This window comes from Triticum urartu, chromosome 1 (genome assembly GCF_003073215.2).
Source record: "Triticum urartu cultivar G1812 chromosome 1, Tu2.1, whole genome shotgun sequence".
Taxonomy (NCBI): Eukaryota; Viridiplantae; Streptophyta; class Magnoliopsida; order Poales; family Poaceae; genus Triticum; species Triticum urartu.
Window position 1 is genome coordinate 62845588 of NC_053022.1, and position 20586 is coordinate 62866173.

Sequence of the window (20586 nt, forward strand, 5' to 3'; positions counted from 1 at the left end):
GGAGCAACTTATGACTTATAAGTTGGGGTGACTTATAAGTTGGGTCCGTTTGGCAAAATAAGTCACTTTTTGCACTTTTTGACTTATAAGTTGGTGACTTATTTGGAACCAAACAGGGCCTTACTTGTGTGTGTGTGTGAGAGAGAGAGGGAGAGAGAGACAGAGAGAGGAGCTTCCGTAACACAACAACCATCTCTCTCGATTTGTCCGTCCCTCGCACGGTCGCATGCAACACATGCATCAACGCGCACATTTTGACACCCTCACCCGGCCCCTGCCCACCTCAAGGCCCACACAATATCTTCGTGAATACCCATTTCTCTCCTTAGGTTTGTCTTCTCTCAATATCTGACACACACACACACACAGAGAGACACACGCAGCACAACACACACACACACACACTCCCCCGAGCACACAATTCATCCCATCCAAGGTTATACGGCGACCACTCTCGCTTGTGCTTCTTTGCACCCCAACATGCACAACACCTCAATCTTGAAAGAGGGAATCGAGCAGATCGAAGACGGTGACCACACCGCGCTAGAAAATGTGGGGTCATTTGGAAGCAGGGTGATGTGACGACGACTGGCTGACTCCTCCCCCCACCCTCTCTCTCTCTTGCACAAAATTACCAATCCCTCTCTCCCCCGCACAAAATTGTCAATCCCTCAACCCACGAGATCCTTCCCCTCTCGTCCATGTTTTTCTAGCTCTCTCATCAAACATGTTGTCTCTTCTCCTTCCACATATATAGAATCCAGATGCACACGCATCTCATGTATATTACATGTATCCATCTTTCTCACAGACCTAACTTCTTCCTCTCTCTTTCTCTCTCTATCTCTCTCTCTCTGTCTCGTTAGGTTTGTCTCCTACTCTCTCGTCCACATACATACAATCTTTCCCGCCCTATCTGCTCCATCTTCAAAAGCTCTCTCTGCACGTTTCATTCACACATTGGGATATGTCAAAATGTTGCTTCTATAATGGCTGATGTAGAGTTATGGTTGTTTTTGTTGCATCCTACAAAGTAATAACTATGAAATGCATTTAGATTCTCATTTGACTGGGATTATATGAGTTTGAGCATGTTGTGAAGTACTATAGACCTTGTATACATCTTGGGATTCAACAATGATTGTAAGTATTGAATTGTATAGACCATTACATTCGAAGTCAATAGCCTAATATATTTATTTCACAATTTCAACAAATGATTAGTTCACTACAAAATAAGAAAACAAATGTGTACTCCCTCCATTTGTATTTAAGTCCGCGTATTAGCATTGGTCAAAGTCAAGTTTTGTAAACTCTCAGAAAGCTTAGAACAAAAAATATTAACATATACAATAACAAATAAATACCATTAGATTCATTATTGAATGTACTTTCACATCATACATATTTGTTATGGTAAATGTTTATATTTTTCTATAAACTTGGTCAAACTTTAGGAAGTTTGACTTCGGTCAAACCTAATATGTAGAGTTTACTACTACTACTCGCTAGTTGCTTAGCCGAATCACTCAACACGCCACACGGGGAGTCCAGTGTCACAAAATTTTGAGGTCGGTGTGTGATACGTCTCCAATGTATCTATAATTTTTGATTGTTCCATTCTATTATATTATCTGTTTTGGATGTTTATGGGCTTTATTATACACTTTTATATCATTTTTCGGGACTAACCTATTAACCCAGAGCCCAGTGCCAGTTCCTGTTTTTACCTTGTTTTAGGGTTTTGAAGAAAAGGAAAATCAAACAGAGTCCAATTGACCTGAAACTTCACAGAACTCATTTTTGGAAGGAAAGAAGACCAGAAGACTTGAAGTGCACGTAAGGGAATCTTCGAGGAGGCCACGAGGTAGGGGGCGCGCCCACCCCCCTTGGGCGCGCCCTCCACCCTCATGGGCCCCTCATGGCCCCCCCTGACGTACTTCTTCCGATTATATATCTCCATATACCCTAAAAACATCAGAGAGCACAATAGATCAGGAGTTCCGCCGCCAGAAGACTCCGTAGCCACCGAAAGCCAATCTAGACCCGTTCCGGCACCCTGCCGGAGGGGGAATCCCTCTCAGGTGGCCATCTTCATCATCCCGGTGCTCTCCATGACGAGGAGGGATTAGTTCCCCCTCAGGACCGAGGGTATGTACCAGTAGCTATGTGTTTGATCTCTCTCTCTCTCTCGTGTTCTTGATTTGGCACGATCTTGATGTATCGCGAGCTTTGCTATTATAGTTGGATCTTATGTTTCTTCTCCCCATCTACTCTCTTGTAATGGATTGAGTTTCCCCTTTGAAGTTATCTTATCGGATTGAGTCTTTAAAGATTTGAGAACACTTGATGTATGTCTTGCCGTGCATATCTGTGGTGACAATGGGATATCACGTGATTGACTTGATGTATGTTTTGGTGATCAACTTGCGGGTTCCGCCCATGAACCTATGCATAGGGGTTGGCACACGTTTTCGTCGTGATTCTCCGGTAGAAACTTTGGGGCACCCTTTGAGGTTCTATGTGTTGGTTGAATAGATGAATCTGAGATTGTGTGATGCATATCGTATAATCATACCCACGGATACTTGAGGTGACATTGGAGTATCTAGGTGACATTAGGGTTTAGGTTGATTTGTGTCTTAAGGTGTAATTCTAGTACGAACTCTAGGGCTATTTGTGACACTTATAGAAATAGCCCAACAGATTGGTTGGAAAGAATAACTTTGAGGTGGTTTCGTACCCTACCATAATATCTTCGTTCGTTCTCCACTATTAGTGACTTTGGAGTGACTCTTTGTTGCATGTTGAGGGATATTTATGTGATCCAATTATGCTATTATTGTTGACTTGCACTAGTGAAAGTATGAACCCTAGGCCTTCTTTCAACACATTGCAATACCGTTTACGCTCACTTTTATCATTAGTTACCTTGCTGTTTTATATTTTCATATTACAAAAACCTATATCTACCATCCATATTGCACTTGTATCACCATCTCTTCGCCGAACTAGTACACCTATACAATTTACCATTGTATTGGGTGTGTTGGGGACACAAGAGACTCTTTGTTATTTGGTTGCAGGGTTGCTTGAGTGAGACCATCTTCATCCTACGGATTGATAAACCTTAGGTCATCCACTTGAGGGAAATTTGCTACTGTCCTACAAACCTCTGCACTTGGAGGCCTAACAACGTCTACAAGAAGAAGGTTGTGTAGTAGACATCAAGCTATTTTCTAGCGCCGTTGCCGGGGAGGTGAGTGCTTGAAGGTATATCTTTAGATCCTGCAATCGAGTCTTTTATTTCTTGTTTTATCACTAGTTTAGTTTATAAAATAAAACTATATAAAAAATGGAATTTAGTTTCCCTCATACGCTTCATCTTTTTAATATCTTTCGTGAGTATGATGGAAAGGAAAATTGTGCTCAAATGCTAGAAGAAGAATTACATAGAATGCTTGTCATAAATATGTGAATGATGAGAATGATTGCAATGTTGTTAGTATGAACTCCTTGAATACCCATGTTACTAATGATGATTGCACTAGTTGTGATGAAAATGTCTCCTATAAACATGTCAATTTTTGTGGAGTACATTGGGTTTGTAAGTACACACCAAATAGGGAAGATAAATATTGCAAGAGGCATAGGTACTTAGAAACTAAATTGTTGCATGAAAGGCTAGATGAATGTGCTGAAAATTTAAATTATGTTGGCCATACTTGTGAGCTTTGCAATGAACATGATCATTTCAGTACCCAATGAAAATTGTTTCATGATCGTATCGTTTCCCAAAATTGTGATGACTTGATTTCCCTTGCACATCATAATGAACTTAGTTTGCTCTTGGGTTATGAAGAAATGAAACGTATAACTAAGGATATTCCAAAATTTGCCCTTGATAGAGTTCTTCATTTTGATCTAGAGGAAATTTATATGTATTGTGCGGTGAATTGTATTGAAAATCCTTATATTGCCAACTACATAAAGAAAAGAAAACAAATAGAAGATGAAGAGAATAATAATGAAAGGGAAGAGACTCCCCAATACCCTCCTATTATTTCTTATGATGAATCAGGTAACGAGGAGGAGCCTCCTATTCAACCAATCTCATTAATAAGTAGCTCCAAAAAGAGGATTGAACCCACACATCATGTGGTGAAGAAGAAGAAAAGAAAAAGGAAGAGAGGTAAAAAGATATCCCTCCCAAATGATGCTGCTCCTATTACTATTGTGCCTCATGAAAATATAATTGTGGAAGGTAATGATACTTCTTATGATCTTGAAAATCTTTTTGGCACTTGCTTGGAAGAATATGATAATTGCTATACTATTGGTGCTATCCATACTATTAATGATGAGAGTGATTATGCTTAGGATATAAAAAGGCCCAAGCTTGAGGATGATATGTTTGATGAAGATGATGTTTTTGAGAATATATTTGCTGCAATTAATGTTTGTCCCATGCTTGGGGATGCTACGTTTAATGAAGATGATTATTTTTACTCTCCCAAGTTTTGATATGCAAATTTATAATGATGATAGCATGCCTCCTACCTATGATGATTATTGTGATGATACTTATGCTATAAAAAGTAGTGATTATATTTATAAAACTTGTCATGATTATGATTACCCCTTCTCTGAACACTACTCTTTTAATGTGGAAACAATTTATAGTATTCGAGTCTCTTATGATGCTCCCACTATTCCGAAAGAGAAGAATTTTGCTTATGTGGAGAGTAATAAAAATTCTATGATTGTAGATCATGAAAAGAATGATTTAGGTGCTGGTTATATTGTTGAATTCATTCATGATGCTACTTAAAATTATTATGAGGGAGGAATATATACTTGTAGGAATTCCAATAATATCAAGTTTCCTCTCTATGTGCTTAAAGTTTTGAAGTTATGCTTGTTTTGCCCTCCTATGCTAGTTGATTATTGTTCCAATAAGTTGTTTGCTCACAAAATCCCTATGCAAAGAAAGTGGGTTAGACTTAAATGTGCTAGTAATATTTTTCATGATGCCCTCTTTATGTTACAATTCTTATCTTTTATGTGAGCATCGTTGAAATCATCATGCCTAGCCAGGGGCGTTAAACGATAGCGCTTGTTGGGAGGCAACACAACTTTATTTTTGTTCCTGTTTAGTAATAAATAATTCATATAGCCTCTGTTTAGATGTGGTTTTATGTGTTTAATTAGTGTTTGTGCCAAGTAGAACCTTTGGGAAGACTTGGGGAAAGTCTTTGCGATCATGCTGTAGAAAAGAAAAACTTTAGCGCTCACGAGAATTGCTGCCATTTTTATTTGTAGAGTGATATTTAGTTAATTCTTTTTGGATATGATTAATAGATAAATTCCTCAGGTCCAGCAGTTTATTTGATAATTTTATGAGTTCCATAAGTATACGTTTGATCCAGATTACTACAGACTGTTATGTTTTTGACAGATTCTGTTTTCATTGTGTTGTTTACTTATTTTGATGAATCTATGGCAAGTAAAAGAGTTTATAAACCATAGAGAAGTTGGAATAAAGTAGGTTTAATACCAATATAAATAAATAATGATTTCATTACAGTACCTTGAAGTGGTGATTTATTTTCTTATACTAACGGAGCTTACAAGTTTTCTGTTAAGTTTTGTGTTGTGAAGTTTTCAAGTTTTGGGTAAGGATTCGATGGAATATGGAATAAGGAGTGACAAGAGCTTAAGCTTGGGGATGCCCAAGGCACCCCAAGGTAATATTCAAGTATATCCAAGAGCCTAAGCTTGGGGATGCCCCGGAAGGCATCCCCTCCTCCGTCTTCGTTCATTGGTAACTTTACTTGGAGCTATATTTTTATTCACCACATGATATGTGTTTTGCTTGGAGCGTCATTTATTTTGTTAAGATTTGCTTTCTGTTATTTAGAACAATGTTTTGCATCTTTTATTTCAATAAAAGTGGCATTGATAGCCTTTACTATGCCTATTTTAGAAGTCCACATGTTCCTGTTTGAAAACAGAAAGTTTACCACTGTTGCAATAATTCCCTATAAAAGTCAGAATGTGATAAAATGTTGAAACCTTTTGCATATTAAGATCTGATAAATTTACTACAGTGGTAATTTTCTTTCATAATTTTTGGAGCTATGGAAGTATGGATGTTGCTGCATTCTTTACAGACTATCCTGTTTAGGCAGATTGCTGTTATGTTTGCATTGTTTGCATATGTTTGCTTCTTTAATGATTCTATTTGAGGATAAGACTATTAAATATGCAGAGGTATTTAGTATGAAATGTTTAATAATAATTTTAGTGATTTTCTACAGTAGAGTATGATAAGGTTTTGGCAATGGTTTATACTAACTTATCTCACGAGTCCTTGTTGAGTTTTGTGTGGATGAAGATTTTGAGATTTAGGGAGACCGTGATATGAGAGGAATTAAGGAGAAACAAAAGCTCAAGCTTGGGGATGCCCAAGGCACCCCAAGATAATATCTCAAGAGTTCTCAAGCGTCTAAGCTTGGGGATGCCCCGGTTGGCATCCCACCTTTCTTCTTCAACAACTATCGGTTAGTATCGGTTGATCCTAAGTTTTTGCTTCTTCACATGATGTTTGCTATTCTTAGAATGTCATTTCATTTTTCTTTGCTTGCTGTTTGAATAAAATACCAAGATCTGAAAATCTTAAATGTCAGAGAGTATTCACATAGTTGCATAATTATTCGACTACTCATGGATCTTCACTTATATCTTTCAGAGTAGTTTGTCGTTTGCTCTACTGCTTCACTTATATCTTTTTAGAGAACGATGGTGGTATTATAGAAATAGATGAACTCTCATGCTTCACTTATATCATTGTGAGAGTTTTAAATAGCATGGTAATTTGATTAAATAATCCTAATATGCTAGGCATCCAAGAATAGTAAAAAAATTCATATAGAGTATTGCATACTAAGAGAAGTTTGATGCTTGATGATTGTTTTGAGATATGGAGATGGTGATATTAGAGTCATGCTAGTTGAGTAGTCGTGAATTTGAGAAATACTTGTGTTGAAGTTTGTGATTCTCGTAGCATGCACGTATGGTGAACCGTTATGTGATGAAGTCGGAGCATGATTTATTTATTGATTGTCCTCCTTATGAGTGGCAGTCGGGGACGAGCGATGGTCATTTCCTACGAATCTATTCCCCTAGGATCATGCGCGCAGTACTTTGTTTCGATAAATAATAGATTTTTTCAATAAGTATGTGAGTTCTTTATGACTAATGTTGAGTCCATGGATTATACGCACTCTCACCCTTCCACCATTGCTAGCCTCTCTAATACCACACACCTTTCGCCGGTATCATAAACCCACCATATACCTTCCTCAAAACAGCCAACATACCTACCTATCATGGCATTTCCATAGCCATTCCGAGATATATTGCCATGCAACTTTCCACTGTTCCGTTTTTTATGACACGCTTCATCATTGTCATATTGCTTGCATGATCATGTAGTTGACATAGTATTTGTGGCAAAGCCACCGTTCATAATTCTTTCATACATGTCACTCATGCATCATTGCACATCCCGGTACACTGCCGGAGGCATTCATATAGAGTCATATTTTGTTCTAAGAGTCGAGTTGTAATTCATGAGTTGTAAGTAAATAAAAGTGTGATAATCATCATTATTAGAGCATTGTCCCAGTGAGGAAAGGATGATGGAGACTATGATTCCACCACAAGTCGGTATGAGACTCCGGAAGAAAATAAATAAATAAAAGAGGCCAAATAAGCCTAAATAAAAAAGAAGAAGAGAAAAGAGGCCATAAAAAAGACAAGTCCCAAATAAAAAAACAAAAATGGAGGAGAGAAAAAGAGAGAAGGGGCAATGCTACTATCCTTTTACCACACTTGTGCTTCAAAGTAGCACCATGATCTTCAGGATAGAGAGTCTCCTATGTTGTCACTTTCATATACTAGTGGGAATCTTTCATTATAGAACTTGGCTTGTATATTCCAATGATGGGCTTCCTCAAAATGCACTAGGTCTTCGTGAGCAAGCAAGTTGGATGCACACCCACTAGTTTCTTTTGTTGAGCTTTCATGCACTTATAGCTCTAGTGCATCCGTTGCATGGCAATCCCTACTCACTCACATTGATATCTATTGATGGGCATCTCCATAGCCCGTTGATACGCCTAGTTGATGTGAGACTATCTTCTCCTTTTTGTCTTCTCCACAACCACCATTCTATTCCTCCTATAGTGCCATGTCCATGGCTCACGCTCATGTATTGCGTCAAGATTGAAAAGGTTTGAGAACATCAAAAGTATGAAACAATTGCTTGGCTTGTCATCAGGGTTGTGCATGATTTAAATATTTTGTGTGGTGCAGATGGAGTATAGCCAGACTATATGATTTTGTAGGGATAGCTTTCTTTGGCCATGTTATTTTGAGAAGACATAATTGCTTAGTTAGTATGCTTGAAGTATTATTATTTTTATGTCAATATGAACTTTTGTCTTGAATCTTTTGGATCTGAATATTCATGCCACAATTAAGAAGAATTACATTGAAATTATGCCAAGTAGCATTCCACATCAAAAATTCTGTTTTTATCATTTACCTACTCGAGGACGAGCAATAATTAAGCTTGGGGATGCTGATACGTCTCCAACGTATCTATAATTTTTGATTGTTCCATGCTATTATATTATCTGTTTTGGATGTTTATGGGCTTTATTATACACTTTTATATCATTTTTTAGGACTAACCTATTAACCCAGAGCCCAGTGCCAGTTTTTGTTTTTACCTTGTTTTAGGTTTTCGAAGCAAAGGAAAATCAAATGGAGTCCAATTGACCTGAAACTTCACGGAACTCATTTTTGGAAGGAAAGAAGCCCAGAAGACTTGAAGTGCATGTAAGGGAAGCTTCGAGGAGGCCACGAGGTAGGGGGGCCGCCCACCCCTTGGGCGCGCCCTCCACCCTCATGGGCCCCTCATGGCCCCCCTGACGTACTTCTTCTGTCTATATATCTCCATATACCCTAAAAACATCAGAGAGCATAATAGATTGGGAGTTCCGCCGCTAGAAGCCCCTGTAGCCACCGAAAGCCAATCTAGACCCGTTCCGGCACCCTTTCGGAGGGGGAATCCCTCTCTGGTGGCCATCTTCATCATCCCGGTGCTCTCCATGACGAGGAGGGAGTAGTTCTCCCTCGGGGATGAGGGTATGTACCAGTAGCTGTGTGTTTGATCTCTCTCTCTCTCTCTCTCTCTCTCTCTCGTGTTCTTGATTTGACATGATCTTGATGTATCACGAGCTTTGCTATTATAGTTGGATCTTATGTTTCTTCTCCCCCTCTACTCTCTTAGTATGGATTGAGTTTCCCCTTTGAAGTTATCTTATCGGATTGAGTCTTTAAATATTTGAGAACACTTGATGTATGTCTTGCCGTGCATATCTGTGGTGACAATGGGATATCACGTGATTGACTTGATGTATGTTTTGGTGATCAACTTGCGGGTTCCACCCATGAACCTATGCATAGGGCTTGGCACACGTTTTCGTCGTGATTCTCCAGTAGAAATTTCGGGGCACTCTTTGAGGTTCTATGCGTTGGTTGAATAGATGAATCTGAGATTGTGTGATGCATATCTTATAATCATACCCACGGATACTTGAGGTGACATTGGGGTTTTGGTTGATTTGTGTCTTAAGGTGTTATTCTAGTACGAACTCTAGGGCTGTTTGTGACACTTATAGGAATAGCCCAACGGATTGATTGGAAAGAATAATTTTGAGGTGGTTTCATACCCTACCATAATCTCTTCGTTCGTTCTCCGCTATTAGTGACTTTGGAGTGACTCTTTGTTGCATGTTGAAGGATAGTTATGTGATCCAATTATGCTATTATTGTTGAGAGGACTTGCACTAGTGAAAGTATGAACCCTAGGCCTTGTTTCAACACATTGCAATACCATTTACGCTCTCTTTTATCATCAGTTACCTTGCTGTTTTTATATTTTAAGATTACAAAAACCTATATCTACCATCCATATTGCACTTGTATCACCATCTCTTTGCCGAACTAGTGCACCTATACAATTTACCATTGTATTGGGTGTGTTGGGGACACAAGAGACTCTTTGTTATTTGGTTGCAGGGTTGCTTGTGAGAGACCATGTTCATCCTACGCCTCCTACGGATTGATAAACCTTAGGTCATCCACTTGAGGGAAATTTGCTACTGTCCTATAAACCTCTGCACTTGGAGGCCCAACAACGTCTACAAGAAGAAGGTTGTGTAGTAGAAATCAGCGGGAAAATCACCCGCAACCCTGAGTCGAGCAGTGGGAAGTTACCATCATAGCCTTCGGAACAGGCCTACGGATGACGCTTGGTAGGGGGCTGTTTTCGTAACTTTAGGTTCACCCTAGCCAGCCAACCCCACCCCGGCACCCAGAGTAGTACACCTGAATACTCCGCATTTTCTATCCCCACCGCAAAATAGACTTCTCCACGGCACCGCAGCCTTCGTGCTCCTCCCCTTTACATCGGCGCACTCGTCCACCGCAGCGCATCTGCCTCATCGACGACCTCGTATGCCGCACTGGAGCCGGTCCACCGTCGTCGTCGTACATGGAGCCTCTTCCTCGGCATCGTCTTCCACGGTCTCAGATCTGCTTCCCGGAAGCCGACGCCAAGTGCAGAAGTACCACCATCATGGACAATGAACTGACTCCCGTTGCCGACCATGACTCACAGAGGCCGCCGCGACCATCGTTCTCCTCCTCGATTGGTAATGTGTGTATTGAATCACTTAGCAGTACATGTGCAGTTCCAATTTTGTTCATACCTAACCTTCAAATTTCCTGGGTGCTATTGTTCCCGTAAAAGTAATTGGTTATAACCTCCGTTGTCCAACAGAATATCAGCTTGTAATTGTGCGTCGCTCCTGTATCGTGCTGTGCTTGGGTAGGTTTTTCATCTGCAACCAGTAGTGTGGCAAATGATGGAAAGGTTTTTAGAACTAGCAAGATGCCCATGCGTTGCACACATCAAGATGCATTTGTATGAGTAGTTTATCTTGTGGGAGAAAAGGATGAACGATGGAAGGCCTTATTTGCAAATATGGAGAGGGGTATGGGTATGTTTTTGCAAAATTCCCATTTGTTTCCTTCCTATATGTCAGATATAAATCGGACGACCTATATTGCAAGAAAAAAAGTATAGAGAAAAAAAGCATACAATAAAGGAAGTAGAGATAAATATAAAATATAAAATAAATACAACAGTAGAGAAGAGCGTAGAGATAGCATGTTGAGATTTTTAAAGCGCCGCGCGTTGCGATTCTGTTGGAGATGCTCTAACATGGCAGACGAGTGCTTTAATGTTGCCCACAAGATGCGCGAGTATTACTAGTAGTATATTTTTCTTGCCATGTTGAGATTTTAAAACCACGAGTGCGAACATGCAGAGGAGCAATGAAGACCAAACACGGGATATTCGGGACATCTTCAAGGAGCGTGGCAAATTAAAGAGGAGTTGCGCCGAACCTGTAAAACGAGCTTTGGTAAGTAACACCCTTTCAATTACTTTCGTGTAGCCTCGTGTTCTTCGATGTGTATATGTTGTAGTTTCTGTTTCTCTTAAGCGTGGTGTTCTTCGATGTGTAATAAGAAGAGTCTTAATCGTCCTAATGCTTTCGTTTTTAGCTTGATGTAGGAAGTGGGTGTTCTCACCTTGTAGTTTATTTTTATTTTTTTCCTTTTGAATTCACTTCTCCGAGTTCTGTTTATCTGGCTTCTACTAAATGGATCTAGGTTGCTCTGAGTATTGATCTAAAAAAGAAGTAACTTCATGTCAGGATGCAGTTCCTGTGAGGAGGGAAGTATGGTCAACCTCGAGATCATGTTTCCAAAATGAGGCTGGATTACACACAAGGTGCCAGTTCCCTAATGATGCTGGATTAGACACAAGGTGCAAATTCCCAGATGATGCTGGATTACACATAAGCCAGGTGGAGTCGTCAGCTGTTCGTGTCCTTGTGGTGTTAGTAAAGGCTGAAAGAAAGCGCGTAGCAGCCCATGAGAATGTAGCTGAGTTCCTGAAGAAGCGAAAAGAGCAATCAGATGCTCTCTTCACCCAAGCCAAAGAAGAGATGGAAGAAGCCAGAAATAAGCTAGCAGAGGCAGAGTAGGCTAGGCGTCTCCTGCTATCTAAAACTATTGTCAATACAAAATTTCCTTCATAATAGCTAGGTTCAAATGTTTATCCAATCAGCATGCCTGTTGTGATGTCCGTGCATCTACTGATGTGGCACAAAATGTATTTTTTCGGGTCATGTAATAACAGCAATTACTTTCCAAACTATAATAGACGAAGCATTGGACATGGTATAGTTCACGCGCAAGCCCGACATTCCAAGTTCAACTTCCACATCAAACTCATGTTCACAGATATCTGCACATCCATACATAATGTCCATAACCATGATTCACTTCAAAGACAAAAAAATGTGAGGAGAGTTATAAATAAAGAAAATCCTCTACTAGTTCCTGCTACCAGTGCGAGCACAACAAGTCAAGACCATGCGTAAGTTAATTATATTTTAGTCATTTTTTGTTTTCTAAAATGCCTGCCGGCTCGCAGAAGGACGTGTTGCCGGCACATGCGCGGATTCAATGAAGGCAGGCGGGGCAGTCTTAAGCTAGTTGCACGCGGCGAGGAGGCGTGCTCAGCCAGGCCTGTAGCGAGTGCGTCCCTCTTGGCCGGCGCACCGGTTCAATGCCTGCGCTATGAGAAGTCGCGTCCGTTTCAGAGAAATTACGCGGCGAGGAGGCGTGCTCAGCTGACTATTCCTACAAAGGTGCTCCACCACGTACCCAGTACTCGCGAATGCAACAATCGTGCACCTAGGGTTTTAGGGTTTATTTGTTAACGTCGCCTTTATGTAACACTCATGTGTGCGAGACAGCGAGAGGCTGACTACGTGCGTGCGCCTCTTCTCTTCGTATATGTACTCCACCATTTGTCTGGTGTCCAAAAAATTATAATAACTACTAGCAATGTGCCAATGCGTTGCCACATGATCAAAGTAGATTAATACATATTCACCGATTTGATAGAAAAAAAGTCTAGTTTTGAAATACGTATATCACTAAAAATATGTTATGTTTCACTCAAAATATATTCCTTTGGCGGTTATGATGAGATAAGGGAGGAATGTTGTTGGTTTAAAGATTCGAGAAGTGGTATATGTCTAATTTCTACTCTTACAAGCAAGATGCCTGTGCATTGCACGGAACATAAAGATCTTGTGGGAGAAAAGGATGAACGAGGGAAGGCCTTATCTGCACATGTGGTGAAGAGTGCGGGTAAATTGCCATATTTTCCTTCCTACCCGTCAGATATAAATCGGACGACCTACATTGCATGATGGCAGGCCCACCATTATCACCAACTCTATTTTTTATCCCTACTCTTATAAAAAGCATTGTCGGTGATGATCGTGTGCCTGCCATCCTGCAATATAGGCCGTCTGATCTGTATCTGACGGATAGGAAGGAAACTATGGCAATTTTGCAAAAACATACCCACACGCCTCTCCACATTTGCAAATAAGGCCTTCCCTCATTCATCCTTTTTCCCCCTCACAAGATAAACTACTCATACAAATGCATCTTGATGTTCCGTGCAACACATGGGCATCTTGCTAGTTGTTGCAAAAAGCCCATGTGTGTGTGTGAGAGAGGGAGAGTGGAGGAGGACGGAGTGCATGTGTGACAAAGACACAAGGAGTGTGTGTGCGATAGGTATTGGCTTAAAATGAGGCGATAGTGTGTGTGTGCACGATCGAGAGGGCGTGTCTCAAGAAGGGAAGAAAAATCTACATAGATAGAAGGAGCGGGAGAGAGACATGTATGCGATGGTGGAAGCACGAGTGTGCGGGTGTATAAACCTATCTAGAGGCTAGCTAGTCGATAAATGTTTGTGAGAGAAATACGAGTCGGGGTGCGAAAGCGAGAGTTTTGTGTGTATGATATAGAGACAGTAGTCGGGAAGGGGAGTGGAAGCATGAGTTGTGTGTGTGTCTGTGTGAGAGAGAGAGGAGACGGTAGTCGGGGTTGTTTGATTGGTAAACAAATGAATAATGTCAGTATGGGATGGAGACGAAAAGGAGTCCACAACAAATGTTGTGTCTATAGGAGAGAGAGAGAGAGAGAGAGAGAGAGTAATTTTAGTGGTATGAGTCATATGTAGAGACATATAGGGTGTGTGAGAGAATCCCATAGAGAGAAAGACAAAGTGAAAGACGAGTGGAGACTGTGTGTGTGGCGGTGAAAAAGAAAGCTTAGGTATCGAGTGATACCAGAGAACAGTAGAGATGTGAGAGATAATGAAAACCGTGTAATGTATAATGATAGGGAGAGTGTGACACTTCTCAAGGGAGACGTCGAGAGACCATGTTTGCGAGGATAGGAGAAACATGAAGTGAGCGTGCGGTTGAGCTAGAGAAAAGAGAGTGATAGCTACCTGAAGGAACATGCATGCGAGAGAGATGGGAGTGAAAGGAGTGAACAAAAAAGGGATTCAAATATTTGAATTCGAGATGATGATACATGTAATCCATACTCGAACCAAAATTGATCTATCAAACATGCATACTCATATGAATTCACGCACATCTATTGTTATTTAATATGTAGATATTACTGATCCATACATTTTAGTAGAACATAATTTGGTTAAAAAATTTCGAATTCAACCTTAAGATTTTGCGATCGTTGTATTTGTAAATCATATTATACATATAAAGGAGCAAAATTCTTTGTTGTGCTTTTGAAAGTATATATATAAAAATGATGTATATAGAATGTAATTCCAATTGAAAATGGATCCCGCCCGAAAAAAATAGAATACAAACGGGATTCGAATTGAGTTGGCACGGTAAACATGCACTCTGCAAAATTTGAACAAAGCGGGGAAAGTCGCAGTAACAGCCCGAAACCAAAATATGCGAGATGGAAATCACTATTGCCTATCCCTGCCAAGCAAAGCCTATCTGCTAGATTTCTATAGGTTTTGATAGGGGTAGGTTTGTAATTTCACCCAAACGTGACGAAACCGCCTCTCACCCGGATTCATACACGATGGGCGCCAAAACACAGTGTGTCCTCGGCCGAAATCAACTCCCTCCCCGATTCATATTCATACAAGGTGGGTGCCAAAAACAAACTCTCGTCGGCAAATATTCGGTCCCCAACCGACTAATGTTGTTGTGATGTAGTAGAAATTTGAAACGAGGGCTAAGTTTGTAAATTTCCTCGCATTTGAGACAAGCGCGCCCTGAATACATGGTTCCCCCTTCCTCTCTACCTCCCTTTTCCCCATTCCTACTCCGTGGGCGCCAAAACACCCTCTCCACCCCATCGTCCTCCGTCCGTCGCTGTCCGCCACCCCATTGCTACGTCTTGAGCTTGCTTTGGTTTTCCCCAAGAGGAAGGGATGATGCAGCAGAGTAGCGCAAGTATTTCCCTCGGTTTTTGAAAACCAAGGTATCAATCCAGTAGGAGCCCACGCTCAAGTCCCTCGTACCTGCACAAAGCGATAGCTACTCGCAACCAACGCGATTAGGGGTTGTCAAGCCCTTCACGGTCACTTATGAGAGTGAGATCTGATAGACAGAATATTTTTGGTATTTTTGATATAAAGATACAAAGTAAATAGTAAAAGCAAAGTAAATAACAAAACAATATAAAAGTGATTGATATTGATATGATGAGAATAGACCCGGGGGCCATAGGTTTCACTAGTGGCTTCTCTCAAGAGCATAAGTATTCTACGATGGGTGAAGAAATTACTGTTGAGCAAATGATAGAATTGAGCATAATTATGAGAATATCTAGGCATGATCATGTATATAGGCATCACGTCCGTGACAAGTAGATCGAAACGATGCTGCATCTTCTACTATTACTCCACTCATCGACCACTATCCAGCATGCATCTAGAGTATTAAGTTAAAAACAGAGTAACGCCTTAAGCAAGATGACATGATGTAGAGAGATAAATTCATGCAATATGAAATAAACCCCATCTTGTTATCCTCGATGGCAATGATACAATACGTGCCTTGCTGCCCCTTCTGTCACTCGGTAAGGACACCGCAAGATCGAACCCAAAGCTAAGCACTTTCTCCCATGGCAAGAACTACCAATCTAGTTGGCCAAACCAAATGGATAATTCGAAGAGACTTGCAAATATAACCAATCATGCATAAAAGAATTCAAAGAAGATTCAAATATTATTCATAGATAGACTTGATCATAAACCCACAATTCATCAGTCTCAAAAAACACACCACAAAAAGAAGATTACATCGAATAGATCTCCACAAGAGAGGGGGAGAACTTTGTATTGAGATTCAAAGAGAGAGAAGAAGCCATCTAGCTACTAACTATGGACCCGAAGGTCTGAGGTAAACTACTCACACTTCATCGGAGGGGCTAGGATGATGTAGAATCCCTCCGTGATGACGGCCCTATTCCGGCGGAGCTCCGGAACAGGCTCCAAGATGGGATCTCATGGATACAGAAAGTTGCGGCGGTGGAATTAGGTTTTTGGCTCCTGCTCTGATCGTTTGGGGGTACGTGTGTATATATAGGAGGAAGGAGTACGTCGGTGGAGCACCGAGGGGCCCACGAGGCTGGGGGGCGCGCCCTAGGGGGGAGCGCCCCCACCCTCGTGACCACCTCTTTGATCCCTTGCAGTAGGGTCCAAGTCTCCTGGATCACGTTCGGTGAGAAAATCACTTTTCCGAAGATTTTATTCCGTTTGGACCCCGTTTGATATTCTGTTTATCCGAAACACTAAAATAGGCAAAAAAACAGCAATTCTGGGCTGGGCCTCCGGTTAATAGGTTAGTCCCAAAAATAATATAAAAGTGGAAAATAAATCCCAATATAGTCCAAAACAGTAGATAATATAGCATGGAGCAATCAAAAATTATAGATACGTTGGAGACGTATCAGGCATCCCCAAGCTTAATTCCTGCTCGTCCTCGAGTAGGTAAATGATAAAAAGAGAATTTTTGATGCGGAGTGCTACTTGGCATAATTTCAATGCAAATCTTCTTAATTGTGGTATGAATATTCAGATTAGAAAGATTCAAGACAAAAGTTTATATTGACATAGAAAATAATAATACTTCAAGCATACTAACAGAGCAATTATGTCTTGTCAAAATAACATGGCCAAAGAAAGTTATCCCTACAAAATCATATAGTCTGGCTATGCTCCATCTTCCCCACACAAAGTATTTAAATCATGCACAACCCCAATAACAAGCCATGCAATTGTTTCATACTCTAACTTTTTCAAAACTTTTTCAATCTTCACGCAATACATGAGCATGAGCCATGGATATAGCACTATAGGTGGAATAGAATGGTGGTTGTGGACAAGACAAAAAGGAGAAGATAGTCTCACATCGACTAGGCGTATCAACGGGCTATGGAGATGCCCATCAATAGATATCAATGTGAGTGAGTAGGGATTGCCATGCAACGGATGCACTAGAGCTATAAATGTATGAAACCTCCACAAAAGAAACTAGTGGGTTTGCATCCAACTTGCTTGCTCACGAAGACCTAGGGCAATTTGAGGAAGCCCATCATTGGAATATACAAGCCAAGTTCTATAACGTAAAATTCCGACTAGTATATGAAAGTGACAACATATGAGACTCTCTATATGAAGAACATGGTGCTACTTTGAAGCACAATATATGAGACTTTCTATATCATGGTGCTACTTTGAAGCACAAGTGTGGAAAAAAGGATAGTAGCATTGCCCCTTTTTTATTTATTTGTTTTTTGGGCCTTCTTTTTTTCTTTGGCCTTTCTCCTTTTTTTTGGGACAATGATCTATTGAATGATGATCATCACACTTCTATTTATTTACAACTCAATGATTACAACTCAATACTAAAACAAAGTATGACTCTATATGAATGCCTCCGGCGGTGTACCGGGATATGCAATGAATCACGAGTGACAAGTATGAAAGAATTACGAACGGTGGCTTTGCCACAAATACTATGTCAACTACATGATCATGCTAAGAAATATGACATTGATGGATGTGTCATGATGAACTAGATGGTGGAAAGTTGCATGGCAATATATCTGGGAATGGCTATGGAAATGCCATAATAGGTAGGTATGGTGGCTGTTTTGAGGAAGGTATATGTAGGTGTATGATACCGGCGAAAGTTGCACAGTATTAGAGAGGCTAGCAAGGGTGGAAGGGTGAGAGTGCTTATAATCCATGGACTCAAGATTAGTCATAGAGAACTCATATACTTATTGCAAAAATTTAGAAGTTATCAAAGCAAAGTATTACACGCATGCTCCTAGGGGGATAGATTGGTAGGAAAAGACCATCGTTCGTCCCCGAGCGCCACTCATAAGGAAGACAATCAATAAATAAATCATGCTCCGACTTCATCACATAATGGTTCACCATACGTGCATGCTACGGGAATCACAAACTTCAACACAAGTATTCTTTAAATTCACAACTACTCAACTAGCATGACTTTAATATTATCACCTCCATATCTCAAAACAATTATCATGCTTCAATGTTTTCTTAGTATTCAACACACTCAAAAGAAAGTTTCACAAATCTTGAATACCAAGCATATTATTATTAGGCAAATTACCATGCTATTAAGAGACTCTCAAATTAATTGAAGTGAAGCATGAGAGATCAATAGTTTCTTTAAAACGAATCCACCACCGTGCTCTAAAAGATCTAAGTGAAGCACATAGGGCAAAATTATCTAGATCAAAAGGATATAAGTGAAGAACATAGAGAAAAATTATCTAACTCAAAAGATATAAGTGAAGCACACAGAGCAAAATTATCTAGCTCAAAAGATATAAGTGAAGCACATAGAGCAAAATTATCTAGCTCAAAAGATATAAGTGAAGCACATAGAGTATTCTATCAAATTTTAATTCGTTTATGGCTCTCTCAAAATGTGTGTACAGAAAGTATGATTGTGGCATACTAACAAACAAAGACACAAATAATACAAGACGCTCCAAGCAAAACACATATCATGTTGGTGAATAAAAATATAGCTCCAAGTAAATTACCGATGGAAGCGAATGAAAGAGGGGATGCCTTCTGGGGCATCCCCAAGCTTTGAATTTTTCGTTTCCTTGGATTATCTTGGGGGTGCCATGGGCATCCCCAAGCTTAGGCTCTTGCCACTCCTTGTTCCATGATCCATCAAAAGAATTCGCCCAAAACTTGAAAACTTCACAACACAAAACTCAAGATAGAAAACTCGTGAGCTCCGTTAGCGAAAGAAAACAAAAGACCACTTCAAGTTACTGTAATGAACTCATTATTTATTTATATTGGTGTTAAACCTACTGTATTCCAACTTCTATATGGATTATAAACTATTTTACTAGCCATAGATTCATCAAAATAAGCAAACAATACATGAAAAACCGAATCTGTCAAAAACAGAACAGTCTGTAGTAATCTGTAGCTAGCGCAAGATCTGGAGCCCCAAAAATTCTAACATAAATTGCTGGACGTGAGGAATTTATCTATTAATCATCTGCAAAAAGAATTAACTAAATAGCACTCTCCAAATAAAAATGGCAGCAATTCTCGTGAGCGCTAAAGTTTCTGTTTTTTATAGCAAGTTCAACAAGACTTTCCCCAAGTCTTCCCAACGGTTCTACTTGGCACAAACACTAATTAAACACAAAAAACACAACCAAAACAGAGGATAAATAATTTATTTATTGAATAACAGCAAGTAAAAATATTGGGTTATCTCCCAACAAGCGCTTTTCTTTAAAGCCTTTTTAGCTAGGCATTGATAATTTTAATGATGCTCACATGAAAGACAAGAATTGAAGCACAAAGAGGGCATCATAAAACATGTGACAAACACATCTAAGTCTAACATACTTCCTATGCATAGGCATCTTATAGGAAAATAAATTGTCAAGGCAAGCAAAAGCTAGCATATGCAAGGAAGCGGAAAGAAACAATAGCAATCTCAACATAACGAGAGGTAATTTAGTAACATGAAGATTTCTACAACCATATTTTCCTCTCTCATAGTAATTACATGTAGGATCATAAGAAAATTCAACAAAATTGCTATCACATACAATATTTTCAACATGATCCACATGCATGCAAAGTTGACACTCTTCCAAAATAGTGGGATTAACATTAACTAAAGTCATGACTTCTCCAAACCCACTTTTATCAAGATTTTCATAAGATTGAACATTCTCCAAATATGTGGGATCTAAAGTTGACACTCTTCCAAACCCACTTTCAATAATATTGCAAACACTATTATCGATCTCATATTCATCATGGGGTTTAAATAAATTTTCAATAACATAAGAAGAATCACCCCAATCATGATCATTACAACAAGTAGTAGACATAGCAAAACTAGCATCCCTAAGCTTAGGGTTTTGCATATTATTAGCACAATTGACATCAAGAGAATTTTTAATAAAATCATTGCAATCATGCTTTTTATTCAA